Source organism: Ursus maritimus, unplaced genomic scaffold (assembly GCF_017311325.1).
Source record: "Ursus maritimus isolate PB19 unplaced genomic scaffold, ASM1731132v1 scaffold_21, whole genome shotgun sequence".
Taxonomy (NCBI): Eukaryota; Metazoa; Chordata; class Mammalia; order Carnivora; family Ursidae; genus Ursus; species Ursus maritimus.
Window position 1 is genome coordinate 6534423 of NW_024424564.1, and position 18854 is coordinate 6553276.

General features: G+C 39.4%; 1 long non-coding RNA gene across 1 annotated transcript in view; it reads left to right on the top strand.

The window, feature by feature from the left end:
* LOC121104386 overlaps nt 1-18797 on the top strand; it is a 34701-nt gene extending 15904 nt beyond the window's left edge. Inside the window, exons 2-4 of the long non-coding RNA XR_005836657.1 lie at nt 7191-7511; nt 8588-8770; nt 18484-18797. This is a non-coding gene — a long non-coding RNA (uncharacterized LOC121104386). The remainder of the gene's footprint in view (nt 1-7190; nt 7512-8587; nt 8771-18483) is intronic.
* The last annotated feature ends 57 nt before the right edge of the window (nt 18798-18854 follow it).

Sequence of the window (18854 nt, forward strand, 5' to 3'; positions counted from 1 at the left end):
GAAGGAAGGAAGGAAGGAAGGAAGGAAGGAAGGAAGGAAGGAAGGGAAAGAATGAGGCCCAGTATACATTAAGTACAGCTTTTTGCATGTCAATTATACCTCAACAAAATGGTTTAAAAAGAAGAGAATGGGAGCATCAGGTGACTCGGTTGGTTGGGTGGCTGACTTTTGGTTTCAGCTCAGGTCATGATCTCTTGGTCACGGGATTGAGCCCTGCATCGGGCTGTGCACTCAGTGCAGAGTCTGCATCGGATTCTCTCTCCCTCTCCTCCAGCTCACGCTCTCTCTCTCTCAAATAAATAAAATCTGAAAAAAAAAGAAAAAGAAAGAGAATGTCCATATGGCATTAAAAATTTGTCAGACTGGCAGTTTTCAACATGTAAGCCATACTCATTCCCATTTCTCTTAGCAGCCAGAATCCCATACCCCCAGTGATAAATCATATTCTGCACCCATAATTCCTTTGATTTCCATCTGTTCCATATCTAACCCCATACCTTCTCCATCTAGCTTTCTAGGTGGTGGCAGCCTTATTTCTAAAGTTGTTATCTTAGGCATTATCACTACTATAAAATCCCAGAAGAGAAAACAATTCTATGTATGGAGTTAAGGAAGGTTTTCCAGGAGAGATGATATTTATTTTGACTGTTTTCCCGGGCTTAAGTAGGCATTCACTAACTGGGAAATTGGCAGAAGGAATTTTAGACTGTGAGAGAACTGAATGTATAGTCCATAATCAAAATGGATTCTTTTCTGTGTGCTGAATCATTGACATGAGAAGATGGGACAGGAGAAAATATTTTTGGATCCAAGTATGAAGGAATTTTCCAGTTGCTTGGATTTTATGTTCTAGGACAGCTGTTCTACCCTTTCAGCATGCACTGATGGTTTTGTGAATCTGAGAAACATTATGAACTCTTTCCCTAGAAAATTACTTGCTATAGACAGAAATTTCCAAAAAATTCCAAGACTTTTAAAAAACCTGTAAAGTCCATTTGTGGACATGGGTCCACAGACCCTTGGGTTAAAAATCTAATTTTTAGTTGCAAAGGAGTTATCAAACGCAAGAAAATTATTGCTTATATTTTGTTCAAAATTCACACTTCTTGTTTTCTCAGTCTTTCTCAATCTCTGATTCATCAACGCCTAACTGCAAGGACCACTGATCCTTGGGATCAGTTTGTATCAGACTGCTGGTTATCTACCCAATATCCATTCTCACTTTTTTCTGATTTTATTCAGAATAATAATGGGCCTAATTAAAAGACTACATTTCCCAGCCTTCTTTGTAGCTGGTTGGTTTGTGTGTGTGACCCAATTTGGCCAGTGACATGTAAACAGAGGTTATTGGATAGACCCTTTTTGGCCCCTCTACTGTTCCTTCTTCCTGGAAATGTAGATAAAATGACTCAAGATCCAAGGGCTAGCTGGACCATAAATCTATTTTATAGAAGAAAGCCATGTGCAATGTGGGTTGAAAATAGTCAAAGAAAGTGGGGTCCTTGAAGACTTCAGGAAGCTGCCTCACCAGCACTAGAATATCAATTTCTGGACTTTTTTATATGAAAGAAGAAATATTCATGGGTTTACGTTACTATAATCAGTTCTCTATTACCAGCAGCTAAATGCAAATTCTTCCTAATTTCTACAGTGGTCAACAAAACTCTAGGTACTTACCATCCTAATCCTGTTTTATGGCAATGGAGGTGGGTGGGGAGAAATTCTCTTCTTTTAGAAAACCCTATGAGTGGCAGTCAGGATGGCTGCTCCAAGTCCATTACTAGAGGACAGTTCTCAGTCAAGCAAAAGAATATAGAGAAAGTTTCCCAAGAATGTAAGGCACACATCCCTCATCAACTAAAAAATAATGACTGTAGTTAGTCTTTATAGCTCTCCAGAGGAATGATGAATATCTCCCTTTGTCCACAATGAGAAAAGGTGTCTAAGTGAGGCCTAACAGCATTAACCCAATAACCTCTCCTTAAGCCGCAAATTCCTTAGAGATTTCAGAGCAGAGGCCTTTACAGTCAGAATGTTTCTGGTTCTACTCTTCACTTCCAGTGACTGGAGTCAGGAGTCTACCAACCATGTCGATTCATATCCCACAGGTACTTCGATTTCAGTATGCCCAAAATGGAACACTCTCCCTTCCCCTCCATGACTGAATGAATGATACTGGAACGAGAAATCTGGGGATAGTCCCACACTCTTTCCTCTACCTCCCATTGGTTGCTATGTAGCTGTGATCCTACTACCTACATTTTCCTTGTGTCCTCTCGCTCTCCCACCCTTCTCTTCATTTCTCATCCAGACGATATCAGTTCCTAAACAACTACTGTCTTGCCCCCATCTAACTCATATTCCATGGTGTAATTATATCAATCTTTCAAAAATGAAAATCCAATCAGTTAAATTCAAATGTCTTAGCAGAATTCAGAGACCTATTAGTATCTATTCCACACTTGCCTCTGTAATGCCTTCTTTTGCTCCTTTATCCCATGCCATACACAACAACTGAACAAAACCACTTGCAATTTATCGAATGAGTCATGCTCTATCGTATCTCCACAGCTTTCCCTAAAAAGCTTCTCCCTATCTTTCTCACCTTGAAAACTACTATTCATGCTCAATACTTATTTAAGGCATTAACACCTCCAGGTGTTAATTGATTATGTCTTGATTATGTCTTCAAGAAGCAATATCACATGATACCGAAGAACATCACTCATGAATTCCAACTTCTGGCTCTGTGACCCTTGTCAAGTAATTTAACTTCTCAGTGCCTCAGTTTCCTCCTGTGTAAATACAGGATAAGTTCTCATAGGGTTATTGAGAAAATTGAACAAGATACTACATATAAAAGTGGTTTGAAGTATTCATGAAATATGGTAAGCCCTCAATATATGGGAGCTATTTTTCTTTCTAAGATTGAGTTAAATTCCTTAGTTTTGTGGTCCCAGCCTTCCATGAAGTTGAGAATGTGTGGAAGTCTTATCCACTTGTCTTGTAGTTGGAGAAGCCAGAAAACTGAAATTATTGCTGACTCCCTTAGACCTAAGGCTTTGTATGCAAGCTATGCCAGTGGGCAAGATTTGAAGGGCAGAAACCAATCGGAGGTCAGCATCCAGTCAATTCTTGGCAGTCTGCCAGCAAATACTACCTTGGAAATGACTATTTCAGATTCCTGGCTATTTGAAGGCAATTTGGCAGAGGCAGCAACATCTTGAGCTGGATCCCTAAAGGTAGAAGCTATGCATAGCTATGGGTATCCATTTTTTTTATTTCCTAGGTGTCCAGAGGCAAAAGCACAGCATTAGAGGTGACAATCTTAACTTCGGCATAGCCTTTATGGGGCCTCATGGTGGTAGCTCCTCTGTAGGTCAGTTCTCTGTAATTCTAAAGACATTCTTGGAGACCCAGGCTACTATCTTCTCTTTGTCTCTTCTAAAAATTTTGGAAGTGCCTAATTCCCTGCGTTAAATTCCTTACTGCTTTGATTATCTAGGGTGGCTTCTGTTTCCTGCACTGAACCCTATAACTAACAATCTAACTGGCCCCAGTAATAGCTTTCATTTCTTTCAAAGCAAGCTTTGCCATGCAGTCAGGATGCTTGCTCCCTGCTTCCCAGATACCCCATGCTTTCTTCATGTCCCCACTTTTCTGATGCATCTCTACCCTGTTCCCCTCTTTCCTGGAATCACCCCAGTAATCCCAAATCTCCTACTTGAAACAACATTTTTAGAACACTCCTTAGTCCACATAAACAATTTTTATTTTGCAACTTTTGGCAGAAGCAACCTTCAACGGTAAAATAAGAATTAGGAAAGTTTACATACATAAACTCACAACCTAGCCAAGATTTCATGAATCATTTCCAGATTTTCACAGAAGTCATTATGTAACTTGGAGATCTTTTTCACAGGACTTTGTGGGGCTTTTTCAATATCTATTTAATGCCTCTTACTCTGGTAAAAGAAATTTCTATAGCCCCAAGTTCAACATATAAATAGCATTAAGCTAAGTTATATTACCTTGGGGAATACAAGATTTTGAATCAAAAGAAGCCCCTTTAGACCAAAATATGTAATTGCTTCAAAATTTAAATTTTTAACTAATGCTGGATTCCAACACCTTTTAATGTGAATAGGGCATGAACCCCAATCTACACTCAGGTCATATATTTTAAGGTTTGGAGATACAGATTGTGATACCATCTTGCTCAGTAATTTCAGTTTATCCGAGAAAATTATATAACTTAAGTAAAAGTCAGGGACATAGGGTGCCTGGAAGGTTCAGTCCGTTAAGTGTCCTACTCTTGGTTTCGGCTCAGGTCATTATCTCAGGGTCATGAGATCCAGCCCCCCATCAGGCTCCATGCTCAGCAGGGAGTCTGATTGGATTCTCTCTCTCCATCTCTCTTTGCCCCTCCCCCATGCTCTCTATCTCTAAAATAAATAAATTTTTTTTAAAAAGATCAGCAACACAAAAATACTATAATTCTAAAGCTACTGAGATCACCATGGATTGAATGGGAAGTCTAGAAACATGTTTCTCCACGGAGGCTTCTCTGAAGTGGCTTTTTCATTGCCTAGGCTGCTCTGCACACTGAGGGTCAGCATGTGTCAGTAGAAACCTTCCTGTAAGGAACATAACTTTTAACTCAGTTTTGCTAAATAAAGGCTGATACATGTGCTATAAAAACAAAACAAAATAGGGGCGCCTGGGTGGCGCAATGGGTCAGACTCTTGGTTTTGGCTCAGGTCGTGATCTCCGGATCATGAGATCAAGCCCTGTGGGGGTCAGGCTCCAAGCTCAGCACAGTATCTGCTTAAGACTCTTTTTCTCTCTCTCTAAGATAAACAAATAGATCTCTAAAAAATAAAAAATAAAAAACAAAAAAGTAGCATGGATAGCTTCAGGGTCCTATGCAAATTTTTGTGAAAAAGCTTGGTTTTCTGAACTACTTCTTTATTGAAAACTAAGGTTTAATTTTTTTTAAGATTTTATTTATTATTTGAGAGAGAGAGCATGAGCAGGGGAAGGGGCAGAGGGAGAAGCAAGGGCACACCAGTGAGTGAGGAGCCCGACACTGGGCTCCATCCCAGGACCCCAAGATCACAACCTGAGCCCAAGGTGGACGCTTAGCCGACTAAGCCAGCCAGGAACCCCCGAAAACTAAGGATTAAGCTTGAGTCCAAGGAGCGGCACTGGCAAGCGATTTGAGTAGATACACAGAGCTATAGACTCAAAATTGTCTCCATCTTCTGCTACCGACACACTGCCAAAGGAATACCCCCAGTACTCCAACTCTCTCTTCTCTTAAACCCATTCGTTCTTAGGAGGCAGCTTAGTCATGACATCTCCAGCGGCCATCTTTCCAAACTCCACACATGGCCAGTGTATTTGTTTGCCATTGCTGCTGTAACAAATTACCACAAATTTAGTGAGTTAAAACAACACCCTTTTATTACCTCACAGTTAGGAGGTCAGAATTCCAGCGGGGCTCAGATGCATCCTTAAGTTAAAGTCTCATCAAGATGCTGGCTGGGGTGGACTCTTTTCTGGAGACTGTGAGGGAGAATCCATGTCCAGGCTCCTTCAGGGTGCTGACACAATTGTCCACATTTCCTTACTGGTTGCCAGGCCGGCGTCATTCACAGCTTCTAGAGGGTGCCCGCTGTCTTTGTCTTGTATCCCCTCCTTCAAAGCCAGCAACAGCACTCCAAATCTTTCCAGAGTTTCAAATCAATCTGACTTCTCTTGCATCTCTGACTTCCTCTTCTGTCTTCTTCTGTATTTATGGTGGATCTACCTAGAAAATCAAGAATGTCCCTTTTTAAAATAAAATGATTAGTAAACTTAATTATATATGCAAAGTTCCCTTTTGCCATGTAAGGTAATACAGTCATAGTTCCAGGGATTAGGGACTATGAATCTTCTTAGGGGCCACAATTCTGCCAACCACAATCACACATGTTTGAGGCTTTCCAGCTAGAGCACCTTCTTCTTACAGCACTCAAAGACCAAGAGAAAAAACAAATCTCTCTATTCGCAAATGTCCACTTCAAATCCCTGAAAGATATAATTTATTTGTTAAATCTTATAATCATTGCCAAGCAATAAATGTATTTATATTTTCTTATCTAATATCTTTTATCAAAAAATATAGAAACTACTTTGGTCATATGCAAATTATTATTACAGGGTCATTATTCTGGATAAGGCATTATGTGTTTGACCGTGTGTGACTATGTGTGACAATCAGAGTAAAGTGAATTTTTGTGTCTCTGTGTGTGTATGTGTATATACATACTTTTTTTTGTCCATTCATCTGTTGATGAATGCTTAGTTTTTCTCCATGTCTTGGCTAACGTCAGTAACACTACAGTGAACATGGGATCTGTTGATGAATGCTTAGTTTTTCTCCATGTCTTGGCTAACGTCAGTAACACTACAGTGAACATGGGGGGGGGTGCAGATATCTCTTTCGAATTAGTGATTTTCTTTCTTTTGGATAAATACCAGAAGTAAAATTGCTAGATCATATGGTAGTTCGTTTTAAGTTTTTGAGGAACCTCCATACTGTTTTCTTTAGTGGCTATTCAAACTTATAGTCCCACGAACAGAGCACAATAATATAGCGGGGTATTATTCTGCCATAAGAAAGAAGGAAATCCAGCCATTTTCAACAACATAGATGGAACTTGACAGCATTACACTAAGTGAAATAAGTCAGACAGAGAAAGACAAATACTGTATGATCTCACTTTTATGTGGAATCTCAAAAAAAAGAAGCAGTGGCAGCTGCTCATTGATACGGAGAACAGATTAGTGGTTGCCAGAAATGGGGGGTGGGAGGTGAGGGATATGGATGAAGGTGGCCAAAAGATACAAAGTTCCAGATAAATAAGGCCTAGAGATGTAATGCACAGCATGGTGGCTATAGTTAACAATACTGTGTTGTATATTTCAAAGTTGCTAAGAGAGTAGATCTAAAAATTATCATCATAGGAAAAAAGTGTAACTACGTGTGGTGATGGACGTTAACTAAACTTCTTCAGGTAATCATTTTGCAATATACACATATATCGAGCCATTATGTTGTACACCTAAAACTAATACAATGGTACGTGCCAATTATATCTCAACGTTTTACAACTTCTATGAAGTATTTTTCATTTCTTCTTCAGAAAAATCACCGATTTTGATTCTCGTTCAAGTCATCTCACTGCCAACAAAAGGGGAATTTGCCAGTTTACAAATCTGCTCAAGAAACAAAATAAAATTTAACTGTAAAAACTTTCAACATCTCAAGATTCATATGTATCCTAATGCGAAACAGATGGCTATCAACATTGCTTCCTAAGAAGGCAACATCGGCAGAAGAAATCCTGCAGAAGATTTAACCCTCCATTTTCTTCCTGTGGGGAATTCTGATGTGAATCGCTCCTCTGACGTTCACAGCAAGTTCCCTTTGCTCCAGTGACAGCGTCTATTTTCCAGCACAAAACGTACGTTTAGTAAAACATACGTAATATGTGTTTTGGGTACAAGAGGTAATGTCAGCTATTACTCATGGACCCAAAGCCCACATCATATGAATAATGTTGGTTGAATGTAGTTAAAAGTATTCACGGTAACAGAATCTCACATTTTTTTTCCCCTGAAAGGGATCATGGCTCAAACACCTTATAAACCAGATCATCCTACGAGCTTACACTTTCTGTTACTTGCTCTAATTTCAAACTGCTTACATGCAAGTATTTGAACTATTATAATCAATCTCTTAAAAAGTAGCTTGTATTGGGGGGCCTGGCTGGCTCAGCCAGTGGAACATGCAACTCTTCATCTCAGGATTGTGATTTCGAGCCCTACGCTGGGTGTAGTGATTATTCAGAAATAAAATCTTTTTTTAAAAAAAAAGTAATTTGTATTTCCCAATAACCTGCTGCTGATATTCAGAGTGTTCGTAACTTCATAGGTGAGGCAGAAAAGTATAGTGCCTATTGTCTATTCTATTTCCATATGACCTATTCGTACTGTTTCTGTTTTGGTTATTTGAGGATATTTTGAAAGGCAGACACCTTCTCTATCTACTTTTCATTCGTATCACTCATAGCACAGTACTCTGCACATTGTGATTGCCCAATAAAGATTTTTGCATACTTTAGCAATAAAATTCATGGAAACTCAATAGAGCGTACAACAAAGTAGAGAACAGCCCAGCTCTCCTTCATGCAAATGAGTTAACAACTAATGCACTGTGTTCAGTTCTTTTCTGTTCTGGATGCTACATTTTTTCAAATCAATTTTATTCAGGTACAATCTATATGCAATCAAATGCATTCATTTTAAGTGTTGATGAGGTTGGACAAATGCATACAACCAGGCATGATCCACCAGCATACTCAAAATTTAGGTGCACGCATGGCAGTAGGGGCTGCACGTGGATGCTGCACATGCAGCATGTTTGGGTCAAGCAGAGAGACCTTTGATACTGGGTGGCAAGCCTGTCTGAACTCCTTGCCCCAAGCTGAATCATTATCCTGCTGACACTGGACAGTGAGCAACCCTGTTTTGGTTCTAGGAGAAGACACTATCTCCGTCTCCCATGGCTTTTTGCTTGAAACAAAGCCCAGAACAAAGATGGCCAATGCCTTTGCTCACAAGACATGCAGAAATGTGAGAGACACATGGACAATTGTTTGATGAAAGAGAAAAAAAGAAAGGATTTTATATACATTCCAAAGAGCGTAAGTTACCTCTAGAGGTAAGTATTTCCAAATTAAACTTGTTCACAGACATAGACTAGAATTGGTCTGAGACCAGAAAAAACATAACACCGTTCTGTTTATGTATTTGAATGATGAGAAAAATTATAAATAGGTTATTTGAGGAATAATGACTGGAAATACGTGTATCCTTATTTCCATGAGCAAGTTCAGACTAGACATTGTCTCAGATATACTCACCAATTCAGGTCTCCCTCCTCTATCTCTGACTTTTGCAAGGGATAACAATACAATTGCCCTAAAAGTTTTTTAGATTCAAGCTTGATTCTAAACTGCCTTTATTCTGGGTTTTAAGCAAGACTGAGCATAGCTTGAAGCCTGATGGAAATAAGACTAAAGAGATCTATTTAGGATGAAAAATGAGTAGAGGATAAAGGAGCTTGGAAAAATGGCATTGGTGACAATATTTTGGAGAGTCAACGAGAGCAGTATCAGTGTAGACCTCTCCCAGAACCCGTAGCACTGGGCCTTGCCTAGGTGCTGCACACAGAAGGCATCAGCAGCAAACCAGTGAAAGAGGAGGCAGATGAATATCATAGCATATCACATCTAAGCCACTGCTCAGAGATAAGTGTCCATGCAGGCTGGATGGCGGCAAAGCCAGAGAAAGCTTTCTTCTTTTTATTTTTTTTAAAGGTTTTATTTATTTATTTGACAGAGAGAGAGACAGCCAGCGAGAGAGGGAACACAAGCAGGGGAAGTGGGAGAGGAAGAAGCAGGCTCATAGCGGAGGAGCCTGACGTGGGGCTCGATCCCATAACGCCGGGATCACGCCCTGAGCCGAAGGCAGACGCTTAACCGCTGTGCCACCCAGGCGCCCCAATATTTCTTCTTTTTAAAGTGTTATTATTATTCAGTTTTGCCCTCCAGATTGGAGTAACCTTGAAAACATGGTTTCCCCATGTAAGAAACATTTCTGAATGCAAATATCTTTAATCACAAATCTAGAATTAAACCTGTGGCATGCTTTTCCCCCAAACAAACACTACCAATTCACAGATCCAGAAACATGTCATTTTTATGTGTAATACAATTTTTTAATGAATGTGATCATTTATACTAGAATCTGTCAGAAATCTCAAATACAAAAAGAGTTGCGTTCATATAGTTAAAATTCTATCTGCAGCTCCCTCCTCTGTTCACTTTCTTTAAATGCAGTTTCCTTTCTGCCTTTTAGAATAATTCATCTTGGCAGTATTGGTTTATTCCAAAATTTTCAGATTTTCTTTGGACAACTCCATTTCTGTAGTCCTAGCATTTTTTTCTTTTTGCTAACTTAGGCCGCTACCATGTCAGAGCAAAGAGCACAAAATCTATTACAAAGATTATTTAAATTCCTTTCATCAACATTTATTTTAATCACAAGATACATTTCAAGCCTATAATATTTTTAGTTTAAACTGGAAAATTGGCCCAAATCACTCAGATGTTGTTTTTTTAGGCTGTTACATATCTTGCACATAGTTCCGTACCCATACATACTCGCGGGATGGATTGCACCACCAACTGTTGATCAAAACTTTCTCATAGTAAATTTTAAGGCAATAAACAAGAATAGTCCTGTCAGAAACTAGTGAGTTGGCTATGCTTGTGTTACCCCGGTGTCTAGAACGTGGCCTGTCATCTAAACACAAGGAAGGTCCCTTTGAGCAGGAACTCATTTTGCTCACAGCTGGTGCCATCACTAAAAATAGTGATGAACACTGAGTCATTGGCCAATACGTACTTGTTGAATGAATAAATGAGTGCTTAAGACCATCCACCAGACTCCTGCTGCCTTCAGCATAAGGACAAAACTCTTCACTATTGAATACTTTGTTCTCAAGGGCCTCTCTACCTGTGTCTCTTAAGGAGACCACTAATCCTGTGAAGCAGAACTGCTTTGCCCCAGACAGTGCTTGGATATTCCAGAAGACGTTTACAATCACTTGCTTGACTACCAAAACAGACAAATCACCACATTGTGGATAGATTTTACTAGATTAATTTTCTTAAGGCAAATAAGCTCCCAAGCTCTTGTCAGACACTTCTCCAAACATCATTGTATCAGTTAGGAGAAGCTAAGTAATGCTGAGGTAACAAACAATCCTAAACTCTTAGTGGCCTATAACATCTGAGGTTAGCTTTTCTCACAACAGCATATGTCCTCAGCTGATCAACAGTGGGGCCCTGCATAATAGTCGCCCTCAGTCCAGCCCCACCCAGGATGAGGAAAAAGAAACCATCCAGAACATGCCAGTGATGGTGACAGAGGAAAGAGAATGGCAGGGCACATGCTGCCTGCTAAGCTTCTGCCTGGAAGTCCCGCACGATGCTTCTGCTCAAAGTTTTATCAGCCCAAGCAAATTCTATTCACACCTGAAGTCAATCAACAGGCCAAGAATATATATTCTCCTCTGAGGAAGGGATACAAATATTGGTAAACAATAATACCTTCTACCACTGCCACGTACAGAAAAATAGAATGTACAATGTCAAATCAGTCATTCAATGGCATCTGAGTCTAAACTCAGGTTATTCTTACAAAAATTAGGAAGAAAAAAGAGCGAACTATGTCTTTTATTTTTTTTACTTTGATAACTGTAGAAATGTAGGCTAAAAATTCCTTTCACTAAAAACAAAATTTGCAAAAACTATTATAAAATTAAAACAGTTACAGAATGTCTTCCAAAACATTGGAAAAGATAAAAGCAAATTAAAGAAAATCTATATAGCAGGGGCACCTGGGTGGCTCAGTCGTTAAGCGTCTGCCTTAGGCTCAGGGCCTGATCCCGGCGTTCTGGGATCGAGCCCCACATCAGGCTCCTCTGCTGGGAGCCTGCTTCTTCCTCTCCCACTCCCCCTGCCTGTGTTCCCTCTCTTGCTGGCTGTCTCTCTCTCTCTGTCAAATAAATAAATAAAATCTTTATAAAAATAAAAAAAAATAAAATCTATATAGCAAAGATCAAAAACAAAAGAAAGAACACAGTTAAACAAAAGATAAAAAGCAAGATAGCAGAAGACTACACATAGAAATTATATACCACATGCTAAAAGGCTTAGATGATGAAAGGCAAATACTAGTTAAAAAGTAAAAACGAACTATGTGCTACTTGAAAGGCAAACCTAAAGTAAAGTAAAACAAAAAAGGTAAAATAAATGGGTGATTTAAATTGTAGACACAAACAAAAAGAGGGAACAGAAATGGCTATGGCCAGTGATTTCTACCTGTGCTACGAAGTTGGGCACAAGGGCAAGTCTGGACAGGAGTTTCTGGACAGAAAGCTTAGATACACCAACAACAGCCGTTACAGAAGTGGTGTCATGACCAGAAAGGAAGCTTACTTGCACAAGAATATAATGGAGGAACTGAAGAGAATTATTGATGACAGTGAAATTACAAAAGAAGATGACACTTCACGGCCTCCCTCTGACAGAGTTGGCTGATGGGAGCTTGAAACTGTAATTGGAGGGGCACCTGGGTGGCTCAGTCGGTTAAGCGTCTGCCTTTGGCTCAGGTCCTGATCCCAGCGGTCCTAGGATGGAGCCCAGCATCAGGCTCCCTGCTCAGTGGGGAGCCTGCTTCTCATTCTCCCTCCCCCCTGTCTGCCCCTCCCCCCTGCTCGTGTTCTCTCTCAAATAAATAAAATCTTTAAAAAAAAAAAACTATAATTAGAGATGAACATATTTCTTTTACTCTATCAAAAACAGGTTCTCTTATTGATCTCAATCAGCCCAAGTGTCCTGAAGGCCTTGAAGTATTTTGCTACTTGGGGGCCCCTGGGTGGCTCAGTTGGTTAAGCCTTCAGCTCTTGGTTTCAGCACAGGTCATGATCTCATGGTGGTGGGATTGAGCCGTGGGTCAGCTCCATGATGAGCACGGAGTTGGCTTCAGATTCTCTCTTCCTCCTGCTCTGTTCCTCTCCCCCACCCACCACTCGTTCCCACTCTCTTTCTTTCTCTCTAAAATAAATTAATAAAATGTTTAAAAATATATATATATAAGTGAAATACCCCACACTCTCCTATAATCACTGCTAGATTAAATAAAAACCCAAATAGCAAAGATTTAAAATATTGCACTTTCAGAATATGACTAGTGCTGTAGAGGTAAATTGATAGATTTCTATAATTTCATTATTAAGAAGGAATGATAAAAATTTTAAACCAACTTTCCAATTCAAAAAGCTAGGGAAAAGGTCAAGCAAACAAAAAAACAGAAGGAAGAAAAAAATAATGCACAATCTAGTAATTGCAAAACAGAAAAAAACCGAAACTGATAAATAAATCTAAAGATGTTAGAAAGGGAGGAGAAAACAAATAATAAAATGATCAAATATAAAATCTGAAAATTTTAATATAGAAGAACCCCCCCAAAAAAGAAATTAAAAATTAGAAAAAGATATATCTGAATATTTTTCAATCCCAATGATGTAAATTGTTCCTCGGAAAATCAAAATTGCCAAAACAGACTCATGAAGTATTACAAACATGAGTAAGCAAATGAAATGTTATTAAGGAATTATCTCCAAAAATAGTTCTAGGGCCAGTGAATATCAGTGGAAAGTACAATGAAACTGTCAAGGATTAAGTATTTTCTATGCCATGTAAACTGTTCTAGGGCCTAAGAAAAGCTGGACTGCTATCTCATCCATTTGAGGTAGCTAGCAGTAACCCTGGTATAAAACAAACCACAGCTGAGTTTATAAAAATAAAAGTAAACCTGAGACTACTGGATGTGCAGTATTTGTCTGAAGTGTCTATTCTGTGAGTTAATAGAAATATGAATGTGTGAAGTTGATGGATTTAAAGGAATATGAACAAGCCATGAAGACCTTGTGATGGGAAATTGAGGAATATACCAAATGTCAACATTCTTGCAAGCACAAAAATGAAATGAGCAAAAAACACGGAAAGATTTAAGCACAAAAGAGGTTGAAACACTTGGATCACCCTTAGGGCTCTTCAGTAGACTTGCCAAGCCGTTATTAGAAAACTAGCAAATGCAAATGAAATCAATGGTAAATTAGAGATGGAGCCACACGGGTTCTAGCTGCTATGAATCCCGCTCAGTGGCTATGACGCCCACCCAGAGAGCTTATAGTAAAACAGAGTCCACATTTATGATTATAAAAGTAATATCCATAGCATTTATGCATATAAAAGTAATAATCTTAATTAACTGTTGATTAAAGCTAGTGGGTTACATGTAATACACAAACAAAAATTGTAATGAAACATTACAGCAGTGGTGAAATTGTAAACAGAGCTCAGAGGCTGCTGGGGGCAGGGGCAGGAGTGAGAGAAAGATTGGCAAAAGAAGTGGTATTTGCACAGAACCTGTTTCTACTCATCTGTCTTCCATGTCACCTCATGGTTCTGCTCTCTCTAACCTTTATATTCTAATTGTGTTTGTTTGGCTTTTGTTAATTGTTTAGTTGGTTGTTTTTTAAAAAATTACCATTTGGGATACCTGGATGGCTCAGTCGGTTAAGTGTCCGACTCTTGATTTCTGCTCAAGTAGTGATCTTGGGTGGGGTTGTGAGATCAAGCCCTGTCTCTGGCTCTGTGCTCAGCAGGGAGTTTGCTTGCGAATCTCTCCCTCCCTCTCCCTCTCCGCCTCCCCACCCATTCACTTGCGTGCACATGCTCGCTCTCTCTCTCTCATAAATAGATAAATCTTCAGAAGGAAAAAAAATTACAATTTGCTCACTATTTCCCAATGTCAATAAATTTCAGTAGACTTTCTTCACTTATTTGTATCATCACCATACTTACGTAGAAAAAATGTACCTTATTGGAATTGATTCTTATAAATTTAATATAGCTATACTTAATGACTTATTGGTTGTTACATGGCCAACCCCTACTAGAAGTATCTGACTGTAAAAAAAACAAAAAAACAAAAACAAACAAATAAAGCCTTTTGGCCGGCCAAGCTGTAAAAAAATCTCTCGAAATAGTTAATACCCTTCTTGAGTATTACTGAAACATTGATAAACTTAGGAAAGAATTTTGGCCAGGTATCTCAAGAAATTTGTACTGTGGATTTCTCAGAATAAATGTGTACTATTTCTCAGGCAGCTGGCAGAAGGCATTAGGACTTCTTAATATTTTGTTGGTTAATAATTCTTCCTTTTGCAGACAGAGAAGAAAATTTCACCAAATAGTATGTTTAGACTTGCTTTAGTTTAATTTATCTCATGTTCTATACCTTCCCTCCCCCATTTTACCTTCCCACTTGTGGTTCCCAATCCCTGGAGTTCCAAACTCAGAGGGTATTTACTTCGTCTCTTTTTTCACACTTCTTCACCTCCCCACCTCTTTGTCTTTCCCTCTCTCTCCATTCACCCATCCCAGCCTGAGGAGATTCCAGTAACATATAGGAAGTAGATCTCAGCCGACACATTAAAAACAAAGAGAAAGAAAAATGAATACTGCTATATTGAGATTTGAAGATTCATTCCTTTGTAACCTAAATATATCACCATAATTTATTTTCAAATTGTACAGTCATTTGTAGTTTGAAGTAAAACAACACCTCCATTTGTATGGTCCTCTTCCCTACTCAAGACAACCTCAACCCCATATTAGCTTATCTTGCATATCGTTCTCTATAGTAAAATCATTAGTTAGTAGCACTTGAATGTACATTGATACAGTGGGTGTTTTATGTAGTTACAAAATTAAATACTCTCTATCCTTAAATAACTGTCACTCCCACAGAAAAGATAAGCCAAACAAAAATATACATAAAACAACTGCCATCTCCCCAAGAAACCACCAGAATAACCTGGTGATTAAGGAAAGCTAAATGTATTAAATCCACTACAGTAAAGGAGAACAGTGCTTTGACAGAAGCTTAGCAGCCTCAGAAGGAGGAAGATAGCAAGTGATAATTTATAGGATACGGGAGTCTGATAAAAATGGCTTAGGACAGCTCTTTTAAGACAGAGTTATTTTGGGGATTGAGCAAAGTTTTTGACATAATAGCCGAGGGCTGGTGGTATGGTGGCCAATTTGTCCTTGGTTTTCTGGCACTTTCCCAGATTTAGTCCCCACATCCCAGGAACCCCTTCAGTCCTGGGCAAACCAAGACAGGTGGCCACCCTAACTGGTGGGCACACCACTACAATGATTCTGAAATAAGTCCTGATGACTAAGATGTTTTTTCATGAGTATTTCATAAGTTTCATAAGTGAAGTATTTGCCCAGATAAACCATCTATTTCAGCTAAATGATATTTGCCAAGAAGAGCAAGCTGTTTTTTCAGATTAACTAGCTTGCAGGAATTTCCTGAAGTAAACAGTGAAGTTAGTTATTAGTTTATGGCCTATCCTCTCAGGCAAGAACTTACTAAAACAAGAGAAAAGTCATGTTAATGTAGATGGCCTGAGTTCTCAGTCCTGATACTCAAGCTATGTGGCTACAGGTGGTCTCAATTCCCAGTAGGTCTACCTCGCTAAGAAATATATCAGATGTAACATAAATTCATTTTTTAATACTGATAAGAATTCAATCAGCAGGGGCACCTGGGTGGCTCAGTCAGTTAATCGTCTGCCTTTGGCTCGGGTCATGATCCCAGGGTCCTGGGTTGGAGCTGCGCTGCACGTCAGACTCCCTGCTCTGCTTCTCCCTCTGCCTCTGCCCCTCCCCCTTGCTCTTGTGCTTTCTCTCTCTCTCTCTCACTTTCTCTTGCTCTCTCTCAAATAAATAAATAAAATCCTAAAAAAAAAAAAAAAAAAGAATTCAACCAGCAAATATTTACTAAACACCTAAACTATGGCAGATCCTGTAGTAGGCACCAAAGACACTATAAAAAGTAAATTTGTAGAGTGATCGAAGGCTGGTAATGCATTATCATCTACAAACATATTAAACATCTAGTAGCCTTCAGGTGATACACTAAAGATGAGTGACTGAAGACAATGTACTCTTGCTGCCCCATCTCATCTAATCCTGATAATAAACATTTCATTTTCACCTAAAATACTGAGTTTCCTTTAAAATTTACTGGGCACAAAAAGACAGCAAGGCAAATCATCCGCCTCTTAAAAAATAGCTTTCCATCTCATGTTTTCTTTCTATATCAGTAGTAACACCAGGGGCACCTGGCTGGCTCAGTTGGTGGAACATGTGACTCTTGATCGCACCCCACATTGAGTGTGGAGCCTACTTAAAAAAAAAAAAAGAGGCAGTAACACCATCCTTCCACCTAGAAAATTAACAAGTTTTCTTTGATTCCTCACTATGGCTCAGAGCTGATACTTCCTCAGTACTGTGCCTTAACTGCTTCTAAACAACGACACCTTCAAATTCAAATCATGATGAGTTTATTTCCATTTAAAAATGCTTTCTTTTCTTCTTAAAATAGCACTCTAAAGATTCTCAATGACAACAACGAAAGCCAAATCAGAAACAAAACAAAACAAAATCGTATTTTTCTGGAAAAAGACCAAAAATCTTTAAGGAATTTTCACCTCTTCACTTAGTGGCAGTCTTGAGTAAGAAAATACCTCGGTTGGATACTCATAATTATTCCATTGATTGTACTCAAAGTACTTTGGGAACTTCTTCGGAACTGCCTTTAAAATTTGTACTACCTTGTTTTATATCCTCAACTGTGGCACAGAGTCATTCTTTGATAATGGATTTAATTTGGAGGAACAAACGTTATTCAGAGTCAAACTGGAAATTGGATCATTAAGATGTATGATTAAACTCAAGCAGTTTGTCATTAGGATCTGATATTGTTAAAACAAAACAAAAAAACAATTTAAAAAAAGGATGAGATGAGGGTCCAGGACAAAGCTACGATAATGTCAGGAACACAGAACTGAGAACAGATGTAGAAATTTTAGTCCAGCTCAAACACCAAAAAAATATGAGCCATTGATCAAGTCAGCTCACCCCCCTCTGGACCTAAATATCCTTCCAGCCATAACATTTTCCTTATTGAGTTATCTACATGTCAATATGGAAAACAGAGACCTGACCCCAAGAAAGGTAAGTTTTTTGCTAATGGAGGAGATGGAAACTTTATCCAGAAATGTGAAGACTGCATCAGGTTGAAGAGTTCAATCAGTCAGGACACAGCAAGTGATGACCTACTCCACGCTTGTGTCCTACAAGCTCTCTGTCTACCAAAACTGCCAAATAAGTAGAACAATAATGCTAGACACAGGGGCACCTGGCTGGCTCAGTTGGTGGAGCATGTGACTCTTGATCTCAGGGTCATGAGTTCAGGCCCCATGTTGGGCATAGATATTACTTTAAAAAAATACTAAATGGAACTGACAAAAAATTGTAGCCCAACTTCACAAGGGCTTGATGAAGTTTATTGACAGGATTCAATTTTACAGCCTTTATTTGACAAAAGACTATATGCCTGTGTGCACTCAAGTCGTATCATAGTAATAAAACTTAATTTTCTCGAATATTGTAGTGAGGTATACATAATGAAGTTTGCTACTCTAAGCATTTCTAAGTGTACCATTGAGTGGCATTAATTACATTCACAATGTTGTGCCACTTTCACCACTTAACTTTTGTTTTTTTAATATTTTATTAAGTAACCTCTACATCCAACTGTGGGGCTCGAACTCACAACCCAGAGATCAAGAGCCCATGCTCCACCAACGGAGCCAGCCAGGCACTCCACCACTTAGCTTTTTTTAATGGACATGTATATCAGTCATCTGTAATGTTGCAGGCCCTCTAAGCCCTGGGAACAAAAACTAGCTTGGACCATGCCTTCATATGGACTTCATGGATCAAGGTGGGTGCTGTTTGGGTTTGATTTTTTTCTTACGGTCAGATAACAGGTAAGTTTTTATGTACATGGGGAGGAGGACAGGGCTGAAAGAGGCCATGGGTACACTACGGAGGTCAAGGAGCAGCTCGCGGTTAAGATGCGGTGTCCCAACGCCCAGTTCCAAAGTACGATGCCAACAGGATACCAAAGCTGGTGAAGGAACCAAGCCTGGGGCGGGGCGGGGCGAAGCCCTAGGAGAGGCAGGAGCTGAGGGCGGGGCCTAAGCTGGGCTGGCGCGAGGGGCGGGGCGAAGACGCCGGGCGGCCCCT